At 41.1% G+C, this 23,824-nt stretch overlaps 1 protein-coding gene across 6 annotated transcripts in view; it reads right to left on the bottom strand.

Moving 5' to 3' along the window:
* Slc8a3 (solute carrier family 8 member A3) overlaps window positions 1–23,824 on the bottom strand; it is a 140,755-nt gene that overhangs the window by 18,249 nt on the left and 98,682 nt on the right. The gene's annotated exons all lie outside the window — the stretch shown is intronic.

The raw sequence follows: 23,824 nt of genomic DNA, 5'->3' as shown, positions 1-23,824 counted from the left end.
CTCTTGGGCAAGTAATTTAATCAATACACAAACAGAATGGATCACACTTTCACCTTACCAGGGTGGTTGCAAAAGCAACTGGATAATGCTCGGTTCCCCTGACCCATAACAGACATGGTACAAGACCCCAGTGGACAGTGTATGTATGCACAGTTTTATATTGATCACAATAAGACATTAACAACAAGTAATAAAACAGAACAATTCTAACAACATCCTGTAATAGAAATTATTTAAAACTCATGTGTTGCTTATTTCTGGAGTCTTCCTTTACCACAGGTAACCAGAGCAGTTGATAAAGGGTTACTTCTGTAGACATAGCCAGGATCAGGGATCAAGGTCTTCCCATAATGTTTGTTTCCTTAACCTTTTTCTTTTAGCACAAGGAAAAAAAATTTTGACTTTCAAAGTCAGTTGCTGTTAATTTAAAAGACTTATGTTCTAGAAAGGGCAGAAACAGAGGGACATATGTGCCTGTGGGAATCTTGCCCAGAAATAATAGAACTTTCCCCTTTCTGGATTATCATGGGGGAGGCAGGAGAGCTGTTCAACTCTTGTCACAGATTTTAGTGACTCACAAGAGGCTTCAAGGACAGCTGATGCTGTTTGCAAACACGTTTTACCATCATAGCACACACTGGCAGGACCACAGTAACTTTAGGGCACTCTGCACCACGACTGGTTTCCAAGCCCGGTAGTGATCTTGGTGAGTAGCACAATTATGTCACTTGTGTACTGAAAAGTGTTATTTCATTAATGTAAATATTTGAAAATAGAAACTGATTTAAGTAACCCTGCCTATTTTATATACTAGTAGTTAAGGGAAGGGAGATGAGGAGAAAATAAAAAGGATAAGGTATGTATGCATGTGTATCAGCCCCCAGGACAAATGCATTATGATGTATTGCAAACAAACACTTAAAGAATGCTATTAGTTGCTTTAAAAAACAGAGGTAGACCTGAGCCTCTCTCTAATTTTCGCTTAATTAGGGAGATATCGAGACCAGACCTCAGCCAGGATGCTGTGGCCTCTCCTGGAGAGGACAGAATGGAGCTGGGCCTCCCCGCAGCAACGGGCATGAAGAGACACCAGTGGCAGCCCTGGTTCAGTCCCAGAGGCCTTCCTCTTCTACAAGTCCTTTGTGTACCCCAAGTCCTTTGTGGAGGAGACTGAGGCCTTCAGCCTCTCCCTTCACTCTTTTTTGTAATACAGGAATATCTTTACATAACTTGGGATGGCCTCTCTGCTCTCCCCTGCTTTCCCAAGTGACCACGTAGCTCTGGCTGGACATCTACAGAGCCTCTGTCATCCACACTGCAAATCCTGTAGAGTCAGACCTGATTCATCACCTCTCAAGTGAACATAACACAGTTACTAGTACATCCTGGTCCCCACTGTTGGACTCATTACAAAGACTCCACCCTCATCACTTGCCCCACCCATGTTGGTGACAGAACGCCCTGTCGAGGCACTGCAGGCAGATGTCTCTGCATCTGGGAAAGCCACAGCACTTCAGCTTTCCTTCCTCAAAGGGGTGGAAATGTTGAAATCTTTCCTCTACCCCTCACCAACTGGGTGACCACGGCCAACTTGTGAAAGTTCTCCAAGTCTCAAGTAAAATGTTCACTAGTGCTCACTTCCCGGTGTTCTTAGAATGAGAAAATGCATAGAAACCCTTTAGCAGGACATGTGCGTTCTCTTTTAAATGTTTAATAAATAGCAACATTATCACTAAGAGTAATAACAACCCCAGTTTGGTAGTTGGAGAGTAATAAGTAAGCAAATCTTATCATCTTCAGCCATTAAGTCAGAAAATTGAGGGAAATCAATAAAGAGAATTGGTGACCCAGCGGGTAGGATAGGCTGGAAACAGAAGTCAAAGGGCTGGATAAAACAGGATGACAGATTCCACATGAGTTATTAGAGGGCTTGGACTGTTACGAGTGGTAATAGAGAGTGACTCTCACTCCCTCTCAAAATCTGGCCTCTGCTCCTGTCAGTGACAAACTCTGGGTCAGACAATACAGCAGGGCTTGGGCTTGTTTTGCTGTTCAGTGAACATCTTTGTTGAGGGCAAGAGGCATGAGGCAGGCAGGAATAGTAGCAACAGGAATTCAGGTGAGCAAGGGGAGCCGCCTATGGGAGAGGGGAGAGGAGAGCCGGCAGGGTGTGGGATTCCCCCGCAGAGATCATTCCCAGCTGAGTATCATGTCTATTTGGACTTAAGGTGTTACTCTGCCTGGAAGCCAAAGAAATCCCTTCCAGCTCCTAAAAACTGGCACAGTTCTCACTTCTGCTCAAGTCACTATCACAATGAGGCCATACGAACATTTAAATTTAGTAAGTGAAAACACACTCCTGCAGTGAGGGCGAACGCTGAGCCCTCATGGTGGCCCCTGAAACTTGCATGGACCAGCTGCTCTCGACTTCCTGGCCTCTCTCACCACTTTCACTATGGGCTCTCCTTGCTCTGGGTCGCAGGCACAGTGATCTTCCTGTGCCTCAGACTGAGTGCTTTTCCACTCAGGGGTGCTGCCGTTGCTGTTCCCTCTGACTGGGAAGCTATTCACCCAGGTCCCGGCTTATCCTCATCTGCTGGGTCCTCTCATAGACATCATGTTCTCAGAGAGGCCTCCCACAGCCACCTTATCTCAAGGACCCCGCACCTTGGCAGAGGTCACCTTCTGTCCTGTTACTTCATTTGCTCCCACTGGTCGACTAACCATGCCTGAAGTTAGCTGATGAGTAACTTGTTTGCTGTCTGCCCTCATTTGTGGATAAGCCCCACTAGGACAGGGGACGTGCCATTTTGTCACTGCAGCCCCAGTTCCCAGCATAGTGCTTGGTATACAGGGTAACCTCGGTCAGGACTTGCTGCGTGACTGCTCGTGAATTTCTGACACACTTCAGGGTTCTTAAATGAATCTACTCTTTTTTTGAAACAAAAATATATCAACAGAGGCAGACAATATTTTGAAAGCTACTTGGACGACTTGCCTATGGTTTCTCAGGGGAACAAACTGGCTGGAAGCTTAGGCTCAGCTAACCTAGTCCCTCAGCTTACCTCATCTACTCCATTTGTCTATTGTACATAAGGTCTCTCCCACAGCCAGGAACTAACTCGCTGCTTCTGTCCCCAATTCCTCCTTGCAGCTCTGTGGCTGTGGTAAGCATGGCGCATGGCACTCAGCAGCGATTCCTTGGGCCAGCAATGCAGTCAGAGTTTGTGGGGCCTACACCAGCCAAAGGAGGTACAAATGCCCAAAGCACTCCCAGCTTAGACCTGTCTGAACCTCGTAGAAAAGAAGCTCCCAGGAGATCTCCCACCAGCAATGCAAGGGCATTAAGGAAAACCATCCCGAGGCAGCTTGGGTGGCTTCTCAGGACATTGGTGTTGAGGATACCAAGTCAGGCCTCTTCTCAGGGTGCCGGAAAGGGACCAGTCCTCCTTAACTGTTGAGTTCCTTTAGAATGAAAGGAGAGGACGCAACATTCATTTACTTGAATGAATGAATGAATGACACAGGGGAGGGAGACCATCTGAATTTTATTTTAATGGGAAGGAAGGAAACAGATATAAGGAATATGTTTACATTGTGTCTGGCACAATGAAAAGAACTTTTTAATTTCATCTTCACTTCTGCTGTTAACATAGGTATTATTATTACTTCTATTTTAAAGACAAGAAAACAACTGCTCGGGGAGGTTAAATAAATTTTGCAGTCACACAGCTAGTAAGCAGCAGTACTGGGGTTTTAGATCTGTCCCTATTTGTCCAATAGCTTATTTCTTGCAATCGGGTGGGTAAGCTCTGGGTGCCATTCTCAAACTGCTGCAGTCACACAGGGAACCATGGACTCCCCTACTCCCTGCACTGAAATTCAGGCAGCACAGGCAGTACTAAGTGGATCTGTCCCTGCCTCATATCATGATTGTAGTGCACACAGAAACCACATGGGCATTTTGTCAATGTGCGGATTCTGGTTAGTGGATCTGGGTTTGGGTCTGAGATGTTCCATTTCTAACAGGCTGCAAGGGTATGTCACTGCTGCCAGTCCATGGCAAAGACTCCTTGAGAAATTTTTCTGGATCTATTACAAGTTTAAGGAAAGGAAGCAGCTGCTCACATGCTAGTGTCAATCAGTAAGCCAGCAATTTAGCCAACCGTTGGATTAATTAGGTCACTTCTGACACTATTTTGAGAGGGGCTGTGGATTTAAGGGTAGAGGGTCAACTTGATTGACCTTGGGGTCTGGTGGAGCACTCTTCTGGGCATGTCAAGCTGTATCTTGGGTTGGTCATGGGTCACGGGAGTATGGGCCTGGATATAGTCCTTCATCCCGTCCTCTGGTGCTGTTTCCCTGCTCTGCTTCCCAGCTATCACGAATTGAGCATCTTTGCTGTGCCATACCCTTCTACCATGATGTTCCTGCCTTGGAGTCAGCCAACCACGGGCTGAATTCCCCAACACCATGACCCAAATTAAATCTCTCCTCCTTTATGCTGTGCATGTTGGATATAATGTCTCAGTGATAAAAAAAAAAACCTGACTAAAGAGAAGCCAGAAAAGTTCAGAATCTACCATTCAATTTAACTTGCTAATATTTTACATTGCTTATCTTGTTCTAGACATGGTTCTAAACACTTCACTTATATTAAGTATTTAAATCTTACCACAAACCTGAGAGGTAGGTATGGGCCATTGTTATTCTTTCTGCATAGATTATCACATTTAATCTTCATCATAACCTGGGAATAGGTACTACTTTTGTCTCCGTTCCCACAGATAAGGTACCAGAGGGCCAGAGAGGTTAAGATTCTTGCCCAAGGTCAAAGCTAAATCTGTGGCAGATCTGGGTTCTTAAACACTGACAATTGGCTCTAAAAACTATGTTTCTAATGACTGGAATCTCATATGTGGGTACAGAGTAGAGATATCTCCTGCAATAAATGGCACCTACTCCAAGGATCCTGGGGCTGTCATAAGTACTGCTTCCAAAAGATAAGTACCATTGGTGGAAAGTTCCAGGAAAGTGAACTTTTTAACTCTACCATAGATTGTTACATCAGTGTGATGAATTAGTATATATGGGAATGATTACCCATTGTTGTGGTAATGAAAATTGGAATGATGACCATACATGAAAAAGTCTTCGAAAAGAATGTTGTGTGCAAGGAGGTCAAGGAGATAACCCTAAAGGGCTGCATCCAGTAGTGAGCTGGTCACAGCACCCTGGGAACACAGACCATTCATCTTCCAAGATGAAAGACTCATGCTAGAGTTAATTTCAAGATACTTGTGGTTTAACAGCTAACATGCAAAATTCCTACACATTTGGCAATCAGTCAGCTGATAGGAGTTTTTACAGCACATCATTTATGGTGGTAAGTTGTTTAAGAGAGCTTTTGATACAAAAGGGTAGTTCTGATTGATTTATAAATTATTCTGCCCCATATAAGAGTTTGCTTAAAGTGGGGAAGTATCTGATGATAAAATGAGATATGAATGTTTTTGTTTAAAAAACCTTTGAAAAAAAGGCAAGAAGATTTGCCTTTTACGAAAGATTGGAGTAGTTGAAATGCCTCTGTGGTAGGCAGAATTTCAAAAATATTCTACCAGAGATGTTCTGTCCTAATCACTGGGACCTGTGAATATACGTGGCTATCATTCCCTGAATGTTATATGGGATGGTGTTATGGCTGTGTCTAGATGTCCCTCCAAGCCTCATGTGGTCATAGGTGGGACTTCTCAGAAGTGGTGGATCTAAAGTATGGGATGCTGGGATAAAGTGTGTGATATGCTGGAATCAAGGGTGTGTGATTACTAAATTGGTCCACTGATTGGTTTGGCATAGTTTGTGGTATGGACACTGGGAAGATCCACCATGGATGTGAGTCCTACTTGTTCTAAGGGCATGCAGCCTAGATAGGATATAAGGGACACAGAAGGTTGCTGTTGTCACTTTTTTCTTTACTGCTTCTTTGCTATTTTGTTGCTTTGCTGCCTATCATGGCCTGTTGTTCTCTGCATGGCCCCTTTATCATGCTTCCCTGCCTTAGAGCCAGCCAGTTATGGACTGAAGCCTCTGTAAATTGCGAGCTAAATAACCTTTCCTCTTTTAACTTTGGGTGTCAGGTATTTTGTTTGAGCAATGAGAAAAAGTAACTAAGACAGATGGTATGTGAAATGGCTCAGCTGATCCTAAAAGGGGACTTCATACAGGTGGGCCTGGTCTAATAACATGAGCCCTTAGATGCAAAGACTTTTCTCTGGCCAAAGAGTAGAGAAGCCAGCAGTAGGCACTTCTAGTTTGGACATAGCAAATGGCACATGGGAAGATACACAGACATCCTTTGGGTGCAAGAATGTTTCCTAGATGGTGGCAGACAAGGAGACAGAGATGCAACTCTATAGCTACCAAAGATTGGATTCTGCTATCGTGTGAGCCTGAAAGCAGGTATTTCTCTGGAGCCTCCAGATTAAGGTTCTAGCCTGGTCAACACTATAATTTCAGGCTTATAGCAGACTAAGGCCCTGAGTAGACAATCCTGTCACACCTACCCACATAACCATTCCACAATGCTAACCCATGTAACCATTCTACATGGATATCTGTGCTATAAAATTGTAGGATAACAAATGGGTATTGTTTTAAGCCTCCAACTTTATGATGATTTGCTGCTCTGTCATACGGCAGGTGGATTTATTGTATGGAGGCATGAGCTAAGCCAGATGATCTCTTGAAATTATCCTGCAGCATCCATTTTGTTCTGATGGCAAGGCCCTTTGTGCAAAGTAGAAAAAGGATTCCAAAAGGACAGGGTGATTTTCCCCTGCCTTATGTGGCAGCATGCCATGGTGCAAGATTTGGTGTGGAGAGCACTGGCTGGGGTTTAGTCTCCACTCAGAGTCTTTATGCAATGCCTAACCTGCATAACTGTATGCTGCAGCTCTGATGGGCAGATCATTGCCTTGTTCACTAACTCACACCCACATCAGCAGGAACTCCAGACTGGCCGAGGTAAAGGGATGGATGTCACTGAAGAACTTTCTGTAGTTTGGGAGATGGTGAGGTGGGCGGGGAGATGAGCAGAAATGGAGGTACAACCTGGGATGGAAGGGTATTTAGGACTGTATGGGGGAGAATAACAGGATATTTGGGTCCTTCTCTTAAGTCCTCTGCTGCTTGCAGCTTCTCTTTACCTATAACTGGTTGCATTGATCAGAGGAAGCCGATGAGTATAGGGCTTCTCCTAGGCAAAGTGCAAGAACATTTTGTCTCTACTGACAATTAAGGTTTGACTGCTGGGCAAGGCCATGGGTACATGCTCACATATTTGAGGACTTGGTGCTCATTTTCTCCATTCCAGAATGTCTAGGCTTATAACTGGGCAGCTCCTAGCTGTCTAGGCTTATAACTTATAGCTCCTAGCTGACAGCTCTGCCCTGATAAATATTCACTTTGGGGATAGGAGGATGAAAGTCAGTGTTAGACCACATGTTTAACATACACAAGGCCCTGGATTCAATCCCTAGCACAAAAGAACCCCACTAAATATACTTATATCTTCTGTGCCTATATTTATCTATATCTATATCTGTATACCTATATTTATACCTATACCTATATCTATATCATTTCAACTTTCTCAGTGCCCAAAGAGCTGGTTACCTGTGGCTACAGGGAAAAGGGCATTTGAGGAAACTATATGATTATGGATCGAGGCTTTGTGATATGGTCAGAAACAAGGTGACCCAAACCCAAACAGGTTACTCCCTCTGTTTCTCAAAGGTCAGGGTAAAATAAGGGAATTTCTAATTTAGAAAAGCAGACTTCTTAAGCAGATGCCCTCCCCTTGAGGGCTATCATGTCTTGAAGGCAGAGCTACAGGATAGAAAAGATTTTAAAGCAATTTTTGTGCTTTCCTTACTTTCTTAGAGGATAAAGACTGTGATCTCATGAATTGGAAACTGTCTTTCTGTTCATTCATCCATCTGTCCATCATCCAACCACCTATTCATTTTTGCTAACTTGTATTTTCAAATTTGTTCACACAAATTCTGCCCTTAAATTCTCCCCATTATGCTCCAAACATTTTATCCTCTGCTTTATCCTCTGCTTTGGAATCCTCCTCTCCCTCCCTCCCTTCCTCCTTTCCTTCCTTCCCTCCCTCCTTCCTTCCTTCTTTCCCTCCTTCCTTCCATCCTACCCTCTCTCTCTCTCTTTCCCCTTCCCTCCCTCTCTCCGTCTTCCTTCCTTGTCTGCCTTTTCCCCTTCTTTCCCTCTCTCATCTATCAATCTATCCATATATCTATTTCTTTTCTTCAACAAATATTCTTAAGCACTGATAAATTCCAGGCAAAACAAACAACCCAAAATATACAACTTCTTCGTTTAAAGAGTCTGCTGTGTAGTAAGAGAGGAAGATGATAAACCAAGTGGCTTCTGCCAAGAGTAATAAGTATGGTGCTAGGAAAAGCAAGGAGATCAGTGAAGCTTTTCCAGTGGAAGGGTTATTTAAGTAGAGGTCTAAATAATTAGTTGAGTTGGTTTGGTCTTGAGGGTAACAGTCTTCCAGAAAGAGGGGAAAGCATGTGCTTGCTGTGAAAGATGCATGTTGGCTGCAAGGGGTGACATGAGTTTGGTTTGGCTACAGCATCAAATGTGTAAGCCACACTTAGGAGTTGGGGATGCCCTGCTGAGCTGTCTACCTAGCCAGATAGATCCCCTTGTGCCATTAAGACAGAGCCACGGTATTTGGCAAGCAAGGCCATGCTGTGTTTCCTACATTCAATAGTTGAACTAAATTAATCATGTGCTACCACATGTACTTCCTGCTTGTTTCCATGTAATTATCTTGCCTCTTGAATTAGATTGTATTTCAGAGGCCCGTAATGTCCTATCTTCATCTCATTCTTCAGTTCCTCTTCAATGTTCAGCCCAGCTCTGAGTGTAGTGATCTGAAATAGCTCCTGAATACACAGTCTCAGAATTATTCACTCCCTATCTGATCATTATTAAAAGCATGCCCTGCTCTCATGGAACATAGCCTAGTGATGTGTAATGAGATGCCATGTAAACAGATGAGTACCCCTTTGGGTCTAGAGATGTAGCTTAGTGGTATAGTGCTTTCCTAGCATGTGTGAGGACCTGGGCTCAATTTTTAGCACTAAAAGCAAACAAACAAAAAAAGATACCTATATCTGTGCACAACTCTCTTTGGCTTTCCCCTTTGCTTGTGTGGAACTTCTATGGGGCAGTGGGCAACATTAAGCCTTAGGACATCTATCATCTCTATGGAGAGAACTATTTTTCATTCCACAGGCAGTTAAAATAAGTCTTGGCTTAAGAATTCTCCAAAGCCTGGAGGAGGGAACTGGGCTGCCTGCTGGGGTAAGTTCCTGCTCACCATCCTGAGCCCTGGGAGAGTTTAAAATCATTGCTCTCATTGGTCAACTTGCAGCCACACTAGCCTGGGCTTGGCAGGGTCCAGGCCTGCCTGGGCCACGCCCAGTGACCTTCTTTCAATCCAGGGAACTGGGCTGTATGCCGGGGGAAGTTGAGAGCACATGAAATGAGTTCCAGTGCATTGGTCCTTGCCTGGGGAGAGTTTTGGACCATTATCCACAGTGATGAGTCCCAGGAGCCGAGGGCATAGAAGGTGATTTCCAACACGCCCAGGGGAAGCCTTGGAACACCATTTGAAACTCAGAAATATAGGAAAATGCAAAATGAAAGACCAAAATGCAATCTCAAACCTCCAGCCCATCCCAAGAAAACCTAGGATCCATGTACATAGAAAATATATGCCATACACCTGAAATACCTGAAATAATAGCAACTGAAATAAAGAAGCAACTCCAGGAAATTTTAAAGGAATTTCAAACCACAAATAATCTCCCAGGTAAAAGAACAAATGATAAAAGTAATGAAAGAGATGAACCCATCTAAAGAAGACACAGCTAAAAAATTAGAGGAACAAAACAAAAGGACAGAATCCCTGGATGAACAATATAAGAAACAAACAGAATACAAAAAGCAGATGCAAAGAGATATACAGGAAATCAAAAATTCCATTGAAAGTTGTAAAAACCACCTCAATGAAAGTGAAGGTAGAATTTCAGACCTTGAAGACAGGATTGCAGCTAGTGAACAGGAAAGGCAAGATCTTTTAAAAATAACAAGGAATCAGGAAATAACAATTCAACAGCTGCAAGATGATGCAAAGAAAAACAACATAAGATTAATAGGGATAAATGAAAAGGAAGGGGATAACACAAATGATATAAAGAGGCTATTTACAGAAGCAATAGCTGAAAATTTCACAAACATGAGAATGGAAACTGACATACAGATTAGTGAAGCAAACAGAATCTCAAATAGTCATAACCAAAATAAAACTACACCCAGACATATAATAATCACCATCTCGGAAATCCAACATAAGAATAGAATATTAAAAGCTGTTAGAGAGAAAAGATAGATCACCTATAAAGGAAGGCCAATCAGAATTACAGCAGACTTCTCAATACAAACAATGAAGTCAAGAAGAGCATGGAGTAAAGTATTTCAGATCCTAAAGGAAAATAATTTTCAATTTAGACTGATGTACCCTGAAAAGCTGTTCTTCAAAATGGATGGAAAAATAAGATACTTCCATGACAAAGAACAGCTGAAGAACTTCATGATCACCAAGCCAACCCTGCAAAGAATACTGAAAGACAGTTTAGATATACAAAGGAAAAAAAATCACTAAGCAAGGCAGACAATTAAACAGAATGGAAAGATAAAGATGCAACAGCAGAAAGATAACATGTCAACAAGAAACCAATATATAACAGTTATAGCCATTAATGTAAATGGTCTCAATTCACCAATTAAAAAGAAACAGACTGGCAGAATAGATCAAAAAACAACATCCAACCATATGCTATCTACAAGAAACCCATCTAACCCAAAAGGAAGCTCACAGACTGAAAGTCAAAGGATGGAAAAATAATACTTCATGCAACAGGAACCAAAAAAAAAAAAAAAAAGTGGGGGTAGCTATCCTGCTTGCAGACGATGGGAACTTCAAACCAAGAATGATCCTAAGAGATAAAGAAGGTCACTACATACTTATTAGGGGAAAACTTCAAGAGGAAGAGATAACATTCTTAAATATATATGCACCAAATTCCAGAGCACTCAGTTATACAAAGCAAGTGTTAATAGAAATGAAAAATCAAATTAGCAATAACACAATTATAACATGGGACCTTAACACACGATTGACACCAAGGGACTGATCAACCAGACAGAAAATCAGCAAAGAAATAACAGAACTGAATTACACTTGTGAACAGATGGACTTGATAGACATATACAGAGTATTCTATCCAACAACATCAGAATATACATTCTTCTCAGCAGTACATGGGACATTCTCTAAAATAGACAACATACTAGCCCACAGAAAATATTTAAATAAATTCAAAATAATTGAAATTATCCCATGCATGTTATCAGATCATAGCACCATGAAACTAGAAATTAATGATAAAAGAAACTGCAAAAACCTCACAAACACATGGAAATTGACTAATACACTCTTGAGCAATCAGTGGGTCACAGGGGAAATTAAAGAAGAAATTAAAAAATATCTACATGCAAATGAAAATACAAATACAACTTACCAGAATCTGTGGGATGCAATGAAAGCAGTCCTCAGAGGAAAATTTATTACACCAAGTTCCCACATTAGGAAAACAGAATGAATACAAATAACAACCTGATGCTACACTTCAAACATGTAGAAAAAGAAGAGCAAGTCGAGCCCAAAGGCAAAAGAAGGGAGGAAATTATAAAAATAGAGCAGAAATTAATGCAATAGAGACTAAGAAAATAATCCAAAGAATCAGTGAATCAAAGAGTTGGTTCTTTGAAAGAATAAATAAAATTGACAAGTCCCTAGCCAACCTAATTTAAAAAAGGAAAGAAAAAAGTTCAATTTCATGCAATAAATAATGAAAAAGGTGATATCACTACAGATTCTGTGGAAATACAGAAGATTATCAACACCTATTTCAAAAACCTTTACTCTCATAGGTTCAATAACACAGAAGAAATGGACAGATTCCTAGAAACATATGAAGTACCAAAGCTGGGTCAAGAAGATGTAAAACTTCTGAATAACCCAATTTCTATTAGTGAAATTGAAAATGTAATTAAATCCCTACCTACAAAGAAGAGCCCAGGCCCAGAGAGATTCACTGTGCAATTCTACAAGAAATACAAAGAAGACTTAATGCCGACACTCCTCAAACTCTTCAATGAAATTGAAAGGGAAGCAATTCTTCCTAAGTCATACTTGGAAGCAAATATTACTCTAGAACCAAAACCTGAGAAAGACCCAACTAAAAAAGAGAACTACAGGCAATCTCCCTAATGAACACAGATGCAAAAATCCTCAATAATATATTGGCAAACAGGATGCAGCAAATTATCAAGAAGATTATACACCATGACCAGATGGTATTCATCCCAGGCATGCAGGGATGGTTCAACATACATAAATCAACAAATGTAATCCACCATATCAATAAAGCCAAAAGTAAGAATCACATGATCATCTCTATAGATGCAGAAAAAACTTTTGATAAGGTCCAACACTCATTCATGATAAGAACCTTACAGAAAATTAGAATAGATGGTCCTTTACCTCAATACGATAAAGGCCATCTATGACAAGACAACAGCCAGCATCATATTAAATGGCCAAAAACTGAAGGCCTTTACCTTAAAATCAGGCACAAGACAAGGATGTCCCTTATCACTGCTCCTATTCAATATACTACTGGAAATATTAGCCAGAGCAATTAGACAAGAGAGAGAAATAAAAGGGATAAAAATAGGAAAAGAGGAAGTCAAATTATCATTATTTGCAGATGATATGATACTCTACATAGAAGACCCCCAAAACTCTATTAAAAGACTCCTAGATATAATAAATAAGCTGGATACAAAGTCAATACTCAAAACTCAATAGCATTTCTATACACTAACAACAAAATCACAGTCAGAGAAATAAGAGAAACCACACCCTTCACACTAGCATCCAAAAAATGAAACATTTAGGAATTAATCTCACGAAAGAAGTAAAAGATCTATACAGGGAAAATTATAATACCCTGAAAAAAGAAATTGAAGAGGATCTCAGAAAATGGAAAGACATCCTTTGTTCATGGATAGGAAGAATAAATGTTGTGAAAATGGCCATTCTCCCAAAACTGTTATACAGATTTAATGCAATCCCAATGAAAATACCATCAACATACCTCATAGCTCTAGAGAAATCACTCCTAAAATTCATCTGGAACCAGAAAAGACCTAGAATAGCAAAGGCAATTCTAAGCAGCAAAGGCAGGGCGGGAGGTATCATAATCCCTGACTTGAAGTTATACTACAACGCTACTGTAATAAAATCAACATGGTACTGGAATAAAAACAGATCTGAAGATCAATGGAATAGATTAGAAGATACAACTGCAACTACAAACACACTCAATGATCTTATCTCTTCGATAAAGGGGCCAAACATATTCACTGGAAGAACGACAGTCTCTTTAATAAATGGTGCTGGAGAAACTGGCACTCCATATGCCAAAAACTAAAACTAGACCCATGCCTATCACCATATACTAAACTAAAATCTAAATGGATCAAAGATCTGAATATTAAAACAGAAACACTAAATCTGTTGGAAGACAAATTAGGTAAAAATCTTGAAGACGTAGGGGTAGGTAGAGAATTCATGAACACGAATCAAACAGCACAGGAAATACTTTCCAGACTCAATAACTGGGATCACCTCTTATTAAAAAGTTTCTGCATGTCAAAAGAAATCTCCAGCATAGAGAAAAGAAAACCCACAAACTGGGAAAAAAATCTTAGTGAATTGTCCCTTAGACAAAGGACTTCTGTCTAAAACATATAAAGAATTTTAAAAAATCAGACCCGTGAAATTAAAAAACCCAATCCAAAAATGGGCATCTGAGATGAATACACAATTCTCAGATGAAGAAATACAAACGGCAAATAAATACATGAAAAAATTTTCATCATCATTGGTCATTAGAGAAAAGCAAATTAAAACAATACTGAGATTCCATCTCACTCCTGAAAGGATGGCCAAGATCAACCAACAACAAATGCTGGAGAGGCTGTGGAGAAAAAGGAAATCTCCTGCACTGTTGGTGGGAATGTAGACTGGTGCAACTACTGTGGAGATCAGTTTGGAGATTACTCAAAAAGCTGGGATTGGAAGTCCCATTCGATCCAGCTATTCCACTTCTAGGCATATTCCCAGAAGAACTGAAAACATCATACCACAGTGATATATGTACACCCATGTTTATAGCAGTACAATTCGTAATAGCCAGATCTTGGAAACAACCTAGGTGTCCATCAACTGAAAAAGTTGTATTTTTATACAATGGAGTACTACTCAGCTATAAGGAATGATCACAATGAGATATTTATAAATAAATGGATGCAACTTGAGACCATACTCATAAGCGAAATAAATCAAACTCACATTTATAAATACTGTATAGTCTTCCTAGTGTAAGAAATGGTAACAGTACATAAGAGTTTATGGTAATCATGATTTCCCATTACATTGCTTTGAAGCCTTATAATGTTTGCATTCATTAGTTGGAATGGTTTTATCCTGGTTTGTGTGATTTTATTATTTGTGATGGTATGAACAAGTATTTTGAAGAAAACAAGACATTATAATAGCCAGGGCTGATTTAATATCATCTTACTTTGAAGTCCTACTATGCTTGTGTTCTTCTGTTTCCACTGATTCTATCATGTTTTATCTTATTGGATTTTATTATCGGTTATAGTATAAACAAATTTTCTATGGAAAATCAGATAATATAGTGGCCATTGTTGGTTCTCTGTTATTTGGTTCTGAAGGCCCTGTAATACTTTCATTCTCTTGAATGGTTTTACACTATTTTGTTATGTTTGATACTATTGTATATGAAGGTATACTCAACTATTTCAAAGAAAGAGACATTATGGTAGTTACTGTTAATTATGGGTTGTCTTGTGGTGAAATACTGTGTTGCTTACATTGTTCTGTTCTGATCTGGTTTGTTATGTCCTCTTTTGTCTTAATCTCTTTAAAATTTAAAAAAATCCTCCAAACCTAAAGGAGGCTCCTAAGCTTGACTATTTATTATGGCTACTAAGCAAAGATATAAGTGTGCACAGGTGTGCGCATGTACAGAATGCACTCATGCATGTGTGCACACAGGTGGAAAGTGAACATAATGAACAGACCCTTCCACCATCTCATTAGTTTCTATTAGAAAGAATGTTCTCGCCTTTTAGGCAGAGATAAAGACTGCCCTGTCACTCTGTGCTGGGGGTGGGGGGAGTGTTTTCTGTTCCTGACTGGATGTGTGTGAATGTGAAAGGAGATGTGCTGGGGAGTTGAGGGTTAGGATCCTTCCACCATAATTAGAGGGAGAAAGCCTTCTTGAAAGTGCTAATCTCTGTAGGGGTCTTGCTCATTGTTCTCAGAGGGGGATTACATTTCCAAGTCCTGTAGCAGCGAGTTTATACAGGTTTCAGCTCTGTATAGCCTATTTACAGCTCTATCGGGGCCTCAAGTTTGCTACTTATAGTTCTATTTGAGCCCCAAGTTTGCTATGACTCACCCCAAGGGAGTAGCGGGGAGGAAGACAGAAGATTCACTGCTCAAATTCTCTCCCTCCTCTAAGTAAGGAAAAGAAGGAGGGAGAGAAGGAGGAGGAAAAAGAGAAGGAGGGGGAGAGGGAGGAGGAGGAAGATGTGGAGGAGGAGGAGGAAGAAAAACTGAACCAGTGGTTTGGGAATAAATATTTGCTGTACCCTGAAACTGATAAATTCTCTTCTTGGAAAGGCACTGGGAATAATCTATAAAATAATTTATTTAACAGTGTGTCTGCTCCCAGCACGGAAGAGTGCAAGTGGCTGGTTATCTGATTCATAACTCTGGAGATGCTGGGTCTCTACCCTGCTTTCTTTCTCTGCTGGGGATCCCCTTCTCAAAGAATGTTTTGATCCAAGCAGAAAGAAGAAGTCTCATGTATAGACATAAAACTTCAGACCAAAGAAAAATTTCCTAATAATTAGAAGAGAGAGGAGCTGGCTCTGTAGGCCCTGAGTCAAAAACTCAGAGCTCCCTGCTTGGCACCTTAATTCCCGTCCACTTGAGTGTTTATGAAACCTATATTTCTAGTAGGTAATTTCTAGAGATCACAGTGAATTGCAAATCCAGGAAAGAGTGATGTGCCAGGACTGGGAAAAGAAAATTCAATTAGAAACTTAGCTATATGGAAGATTAGCTGAGGCTATAGACATTCTCTTGATTGAATCAGGTAGGCACCCAACCAAAGCAGCGTTATAGCATTGCACAAATGACTTGGCTCCATGTGCACAGAGTCAGTGGGAACGCTGCGTCTAGGGTGAGCACTGCAGTGGCCCATAGTGACCCTGGATGAGAGAGCAGCATATATTTTGGGTGTCCCAAAGGGGTTGTCAAGATTTCCTCCTGTTAGTCTTGTGGTGGCCTGTTTTCTAGTTCAAGGTCACACAGTTGGAGCCAGAAGGGTATGTCCTAGCCCCAGCTCAGCTAAAGATGTGTGTAGTCTTTGCTGTAACAGGAGAGGTTAGCTCACTGGTAGTTTTCCAGAGACTGGTGATATTGCAAGGAGCACCAAAAAAGCTAGCAGTCAAGCTCAGTAACATTTTAGTGGCACAATTAAAAAAGTCATTGCACAAAATCAGAATGAACAACATAATAGATGCTAAATGAAGACAGGTGCCATCCTGCACTCACGTGACTTTCCTCACCGGTCCTAGCTCTTGTCCCATCTCTGTGATGCCTTGTGCTGCAATGGAGAGAATGCTAAACTAGGAAGATACCCAACTTTGAGTTCTGCTTTTGCTTTTTCCTTGCTGCAGGCTCCCCTAAGCTACCAGTTTATACAAAGAAGACAAGAAGCTCTGTTTCTCTCTTGGAATCTTTGTGGGTAATGATGGGGGGTGGGAAATCTACAACTCTTGTTTTAGGAAGTTGAAGATCTCATTTAATTGAGTGTGTGCATGTGTGCACATACATGTATGTATGTAACATAAATAGGGCACCTAGTTCACCTTCCAGAGCCAGCCCTTAAGCCTTTCAGGAGGTCAGGAGGTCAGGCCACTGTGACAACCTGACAGCCTGCCTGTCTGTTGACACCCACTCTTTACTGGCTTCTCCTCCTGCTCTTCACTAGAGGCTCTGCTCCCTGCAAGAGCCCAGGTCCCACTCCTTAGTCTTCACCAGTAGGGAAGGGATGGATAGACGATGAGATGTCTTCTTTGATGACACTGCCTTTGAAGTGCAGACAGTAGCCAGATCTTTGTGTCCCTAGCTTCTGCCTCCCACTCTTGTCAGTCACAGTGAGCTACACACCCTCCAGTCCTCAGTGTGGTCCTCCTATTGAGACCCTTACACTCTGCTCAAACCTTTTCCGTCTCTTGCCTGGACTCTTGGCAATAGCCAACTAGCTAGTTCATCTCCCGTTTCCATTCTTCTCACTCTGTGACATCCATTCTTCATTCAGTAGCCAAGGTACTTGTAAAAATTTTAAAGGACACCTGTAACATCCCACCTCCACTTCTTTTTGTTTGTTTGTTTTGGTACTGGGGATTGAACTCACGACCTTGTGCTTGCAGGTGCTTATGCCTCTGAGCTAAATCCCTAGCCCCTACCCCCACCCCCACTCTCTACTTAAACCCTGGATTTGTTACCACCGTGCTTGGAATACAACTGGAATTTAGAATCTATGAATTTCTATAATCATAAAATTCTCTAACTTTAGCATACTTGGAATCATCAGGAAATCTTGATACAACATGGAACACTGGCCCCATTCTCAAGGATCTTTATTCAGTAGGTCTGGATGGGTGAGAGTATGAATTTCAGTAAAAACACATTCCCAGGTACTGCTGCTGTGGGCTCTAGACCCCGCTGACTGCACCTGCAGAGCCTGACCTTGGTTCTTTCCCAGTGTACCTTCCGCCACTCTTCAGCTGCTCAGCCCCAGCCTGCTTGCTTGCTTTGTTTTCTCAGAAATGGCAACCTCATTCCTGACGCAGGGCCTCTGTATTAGCTGTCTCCTTTGCCTGGAACATTTCTTCTCTAGACATTGCCATCACCATTTTATGTTTTCAGTGTCTCAGCTTACATTGCCACTTGCTTATCTATCTAATGTGACTGGGCCTCCGGGCAACTCTCCATGGAATCATCCTGCTTCCTTTTTGTTTTGTTCATTTGTTTATTTATTTTTCTGCCTCCTTCAAGAGAATAAAAGCTCCATGAGAGCAAGGACCTTGTCTGTCTCACATACGAGGACATGGCACAGTCTGCAGCACACAGACCACACCCAGAGTGTATCTGTTGAATGAATAAATGGATGACTTTTGAGGAATATAAGGGGTGGAATCAGAATTGGAGTCCAGGACATGAGCAGGCTGACTAGGGAAGAGCCAGACTCCAGCCCTCTCCTGTGAGTCGATGCCATTCACAGATTGCAGGGGAGGAGAACAAGAAGTCGACAAGAAGCTAAGACTTGTGAGTTGGCGCCATGCATGGGCTGACTGGGGGAGAGCCAGAAGAGCCAACATTTCCATCCCTCCCCGCCCTAAGCAACCCGCTGATCCACAGAAACACAGGCTGTGATGATAGCTAATGAGGTACAACTTAATGCTTGTAGTGTTTAGTGCTTCTCTGACTTTGCAGGCCTAAAGGCAGTGGTCTGATCATCTATTCAGAGGATAACATTACGTGATGTAGCATCTATGGGGGATCTCCTCCTGAAGGTGGTGGCCATTGTTAATGCCCTATTATCTTGTTTCAAAATCCTGTGTCATTATCATTCTGTTTGGTTGGATTTTATTGTTTTATCTTGTTTGATTTTATTGTATCTGATGGCATGGGCAGCTATTTCAAAGATCACAAGTTATATTATGGTAGCCATTTTGGATTTACTATTATCTTGTTTTGAAGTTCTGTATTGCATTCATTGTTTTGTTTTTATTGGTTATATTATGTTTCTATTTTTTTGATTTTAGTATGTCTAATGGTATGGGCAGCTATTTTGAAGACAACAAGAGGCATTATGGTAACAATTGTTGATTTCCTATTATGTTGTTTTGAAATCCTGAGTGGCTTACACTGTCTTGTTTTGATTTGCTTTATTTTGTTTTATTTTGCATGGTTTTATACTATCTAAAATAAAATTTAAAAAAAAATTTAAGAATTGGAGTCCAGGACTGTCTGACTCCAGAGCCTCACCACAGGAAACTAAAGGATGCTGAGGTGCTTCTGGCTTATCTGATTCCATTCTTGCACAACTACTTTACTGGGAGCAGAGTTATTGGCTACTCTTACAAAAGATCACTGTAATAGTCCACCTGTTCCTTCTCAAACAAGTCCAACTTCTTTTTGGGGAGGCTTCAAAACATGAATGAAAGGAGTCATTTTGGCTAGAATCCTAGCTCTGTTCTCAATTCACTTATTCAGTAATGACTTTAGTTCAGTATATTTTTAATTGTTTCTTCCATGTCTGATGCTGTGAAGTTATTCCCTCCTGTTGTCAATGGTAAAGAGCATGGATCCTAGCATCAGAGGTATCTGTGTGCTATAATACAAGTGTGAGGACGATGGCAAATTAGTTAATGGGGCTCTCTGTAAAAGTTGGTTTCCTCATTTGAAGATGGATGTCATAAGATCTACTTCATGGAGTTTCTGAGAGAAGTAAATGAGATAATACAAGGAAAACTCAGCACAGTAACGAGCAAAGAACGAGCTTAATTTGATATCCCTTAATTTGCTGACAGTCTGCTTAAATTACAACTGGAGCAAGAAATAAAGGATTATTATTTCTGTCTTCCCAGGATAGGTCAGAAGAGGGTGAGATATCTGGCATTTTGACAAATGCTGGTTTAGGAAAGGGTTAGGATATTTTCTGAACTTCATGGTCTGGTTTGAAGAATGACAGACAAAAGGCAGCATCATTACTCATATCTAATCACTGCAACATCATTCCTTATGTCCATATCCTTATCCTGTCTTAGGAAAACTGTTTGGAAAGGGAACCATCATTCCTGGTACCTCTTGCCACAATGTCAGTGAACATACATTCAGAGGTTACCTTTCCTGTTATCCAACTGCTACATTCTCTCCTAGCATAGACTACAGAGGCAGTTTATTTGCATATTTAAATCCCATGAGGTCGTGCCAGGCCTTCAAGGGTTCTAATTTATCTGCATGGCTGTATGTGTGGAAGAACCCATGGGATTCATTTATACTTTTGAGGGCTCACCAGCCTTGGATAAAGAGAAGTCTTCTGTGAATGGTCAGTGCTCTTGTTGGAGAATAAATCCTTCCCACTATACCCATTTCTTTTCTCAGAGATGCTAGAATCTGATTCTGTACAACCAGCGTCAAGCTCTCAAGTTTTTTTCCAACCTGCTTCCACTTCTACAAATCCTCCTGACCTCTGCTCCTTCATGCTCTGGGTGGGCTCAGTGAGGTGGTAAGAGACTGTTTCTGTGTCAGAATACAGCTATCGTTCCTCTCATTGTCACCTCTCCACTCTGTCCAGGGGCAGAAGGCTTGCCATCCATACTCACTTCAAACAGGATGTTTACCTACTCCTGTCTTATTGGAGAAAATAAAGTGAGCTTGGGAAAGCCCGGGTTTATAGGGAGGATACAGCCCAAGTAAAAACATGCTTGCATATACTGCACATCTGAGAGTTGCTGCTTTTCCCACAGCATTGTGGGCATGGAGCATTCAGACAAAGTCATTCACCTGAAACAGAAGGCAGTGATACTCTAGGGTGATAAAAGAAAACATAATGACACTGACAATAACACAATACATTTTAAACTCTATATCTGCCTGGAGGGCCCTTAATCAAGGATTTTAAAGCACTTTCTCCCAGATCTTGCCCATTCATCTTTTGTACATCTCTGGGAAATAGCTGGCAGGTAGGTAGCAGAACACTATAAATAGAGCACTGTATCATTATCTCTGATGTGAACACTGTGTATTTAGACCATATTTTCTCTGAAGAACTCAAGAGTTCCACACACATTATATTATCTAATTCTAACTCATTCATACAACCATTCCCATATTTGCTGCCTTGCAGGTAGTTTAGAAAGCTTTGGAGCTATAGAAATTCACAACTTTTATGCCTCCTTTCTCCCCTGACTCTTCTGTATAATTCATAGGCACTTCTCAGAGCTGCTCTTGTTCTCCAGAAGTGGTCAATAGTCTGGATATGTGATGCAGGTATCACCAAAACACAAACACTCTCTGTTTATACTTTTGCCTGATAACTTGGGCCAGGTACCACCATGACACAAGCACTATCAGAATAATCAGTAGTACATCAGTGATACCAAAAACTAGGAGAAAAAACATAATACTTCTCCTTAGGGTCAGGCTTCCTATTGGTCCAGATTGCTCAGTTTTCAAGTCTCAGTGGTATGGCTATCAGATAGACTTCATCTCATTATGAAGATATAGGACAGGGAAGGGATCTTCTTTGTGAATGGACCATATAAGCCCATGGCTGAGACTAAGCTCTTACTATAGTCTCTGTTTACCTTGAAAATGCACATCCTGTTTAAAATTGACATGGTAGATTTCCTTCATTTGTAAGAATTTCTGTATACACCTTCCAACAGGAAGGTGGTGTTCTTCTAGTATAAATTTAGACTGCATGTGACAATTGTAAAGAATCAATTGTGTAATTGTTTTCTTATTTGTCTTCTCCACTGCGCTAAGCTGTATGAGGGCAGGAACTATATTTGTTTAAATTTTCTCCATGTCTCCACAGTTGAGCATATGTCAAATGCTTAATACAAATATTTTTTAAATGAATGAATGAAGGCATGGATGATAGCAGAAAACATAGCAAGAACTCCTGGGCTGTGCTTTAATCATACCCTTTATCATGAGTGTGAACTTCTACTGTAGGCCACTACAATGGCCTCCGTGTCCTACTCCATGCCCTCATGCACTGTGAGAATGGCGGCCTTACCAGTGCCCCCCTCATTTTCCTTAGTCCTTGGGGAACACATAGGAGCAGTATAAGTAGAAGAGACATATTTTATCCAGTATCATCCAATAGTTTACCTGATCTCTTTAATGATCTTCTCCAAAAGACCAGTGTTCCCAGAAAATCTCTCACCTGTACCTGTCTATATTGTACAGAAGGCAAAATACATAAGCTCTGGATAACAGAAACTTGAGTTAGAATCTTAGCTTTACTGCTGTGTGACCTTGGCCACGTTCCTAACCTCTTTGAGCTTCTGTCCTTTCAGCAGTAACATGGAGAAGAGAATAGCCACACCGTGTGGTTGTAGGGGTTAAATGAGAAAGCACAGGCAGTAGGCTCGGTAAATGACTGTCCCATTTCTTCCTTCTATCCTTGACCTCTTTTTTGACTCGCTTCCCTTCTGGTGGCTTGTTATCCTTTGGATGCATCTAGCCATCACCCCCTAGGTTTTAGGTTCCATGCTGGAAGTGTTGAGACTTGGACTATATTTAGATGTCTTAGCTCTTTTATTTTTATACTACTGTGTTGCTATGGTGATGGTGGTGCAAAGAGGGGGAGGACATCTTGAAAAGAAGGATGAAGCTCAGCCATGAAGATCAGCAGCTCTGGCTATGGACTGTTCTACTGAGCTGCTGATCTCCAAGGATCATTACCGGTGCATTCAAGTAGAAGGTATTAGGAGATGTAGCCCAGTAACAGCTCTTAGTAAAAGAACAGCTAAAGAGAACTGACTGATTAAACTGCTTACTCCACTGGCCCAGACATTCCAACCCTGAAGCCTTCCTTAGATGACCTCTCTATCCATCAAGACAGGTAACAGCAACCTGGATTGGGTGGAAGAATATCAACTATGTTGGAATTTGGTATGTGTTCATACCAGATGATTCAGGAAGAAAGTCCTGTACCTACACTATGACCATGCTTGTCATGGATTCTGTCCTCAGGAAAACCAATCACAAAAGTATAAAAAGAAAGTTTCTTTATTTGTGTAAACTCCTATCTATGTACTTTCTGGACTTGATTGTGGGAAAGTAGACTCCAAGCTGATGATAAGAACTTGCTCTGTTGCCTGATCCACTATCCCAAAGGCTGCTGAGTCTTAGGTTCTAATCCATGGGGGTCATCAAAGTCTAGAAGAGGCCACAATGGGGTCATCCTTGTGTCTATGAAAGCAGGTTATGTGTGGGAGGAGTGTCCCATTGGAGGGGAAGGGGACAGGGTGCCACACTCAAGAGCTCTAAAGGGATATTCATCAGGTGAAAAGCCCTAAAGGAACATATGAAGTTTGGATTGAAAATATATATATATTGACAAAGCATAAAGTCTGGACAAGTATGCAGGAAAATTCATGCTTGATTTCTCATTCATTGAAGGGTTGGAAGTCCCAAAGGACAAAGGCAGGAGGTTCTGAAATATTGTTGAAAGAGGCAGTCAGTGTTAGACTAAGATGTTTAGCTCTCCTAAATTCTCAAGAATGTGTGATGCTCCCTCCCTTTATAAATCATAGCATCCTATGGTTAAAACATTGTAATGTACACCAATAGCTCATATAATCCTCTTTAGAATCATTAAAATAATATTAATATTCTTATTTTGTAGAAGAATAAATTGAAGCTGTTAGAAATTAAATAATTTTGCCCACTATCACTCAGCAAGAAAGTGAT

The sequence above is a fragment of the Cavia porcellus genome, unplaced genomic scaffold, assembly GCF_034190915.1.
Source record: "Cavia porcellus strain 051 isolate PalLab524CR breed Dunkin Hartley unplaced genomic scaffold, mCavPor4.1 scaffold_31, whole genome shotgun sequence".
Taxonomy (NCBI): Eukaryota; Metazoa; Chordata; class Mammalia; order Rodentia; family Caviidae; genus Cavia; species Cavia porcellus.
Note: the sequence above shows the minus strand (reverse complement) of the source record. Positions and strands in the feature narration are given on the sequence as shown.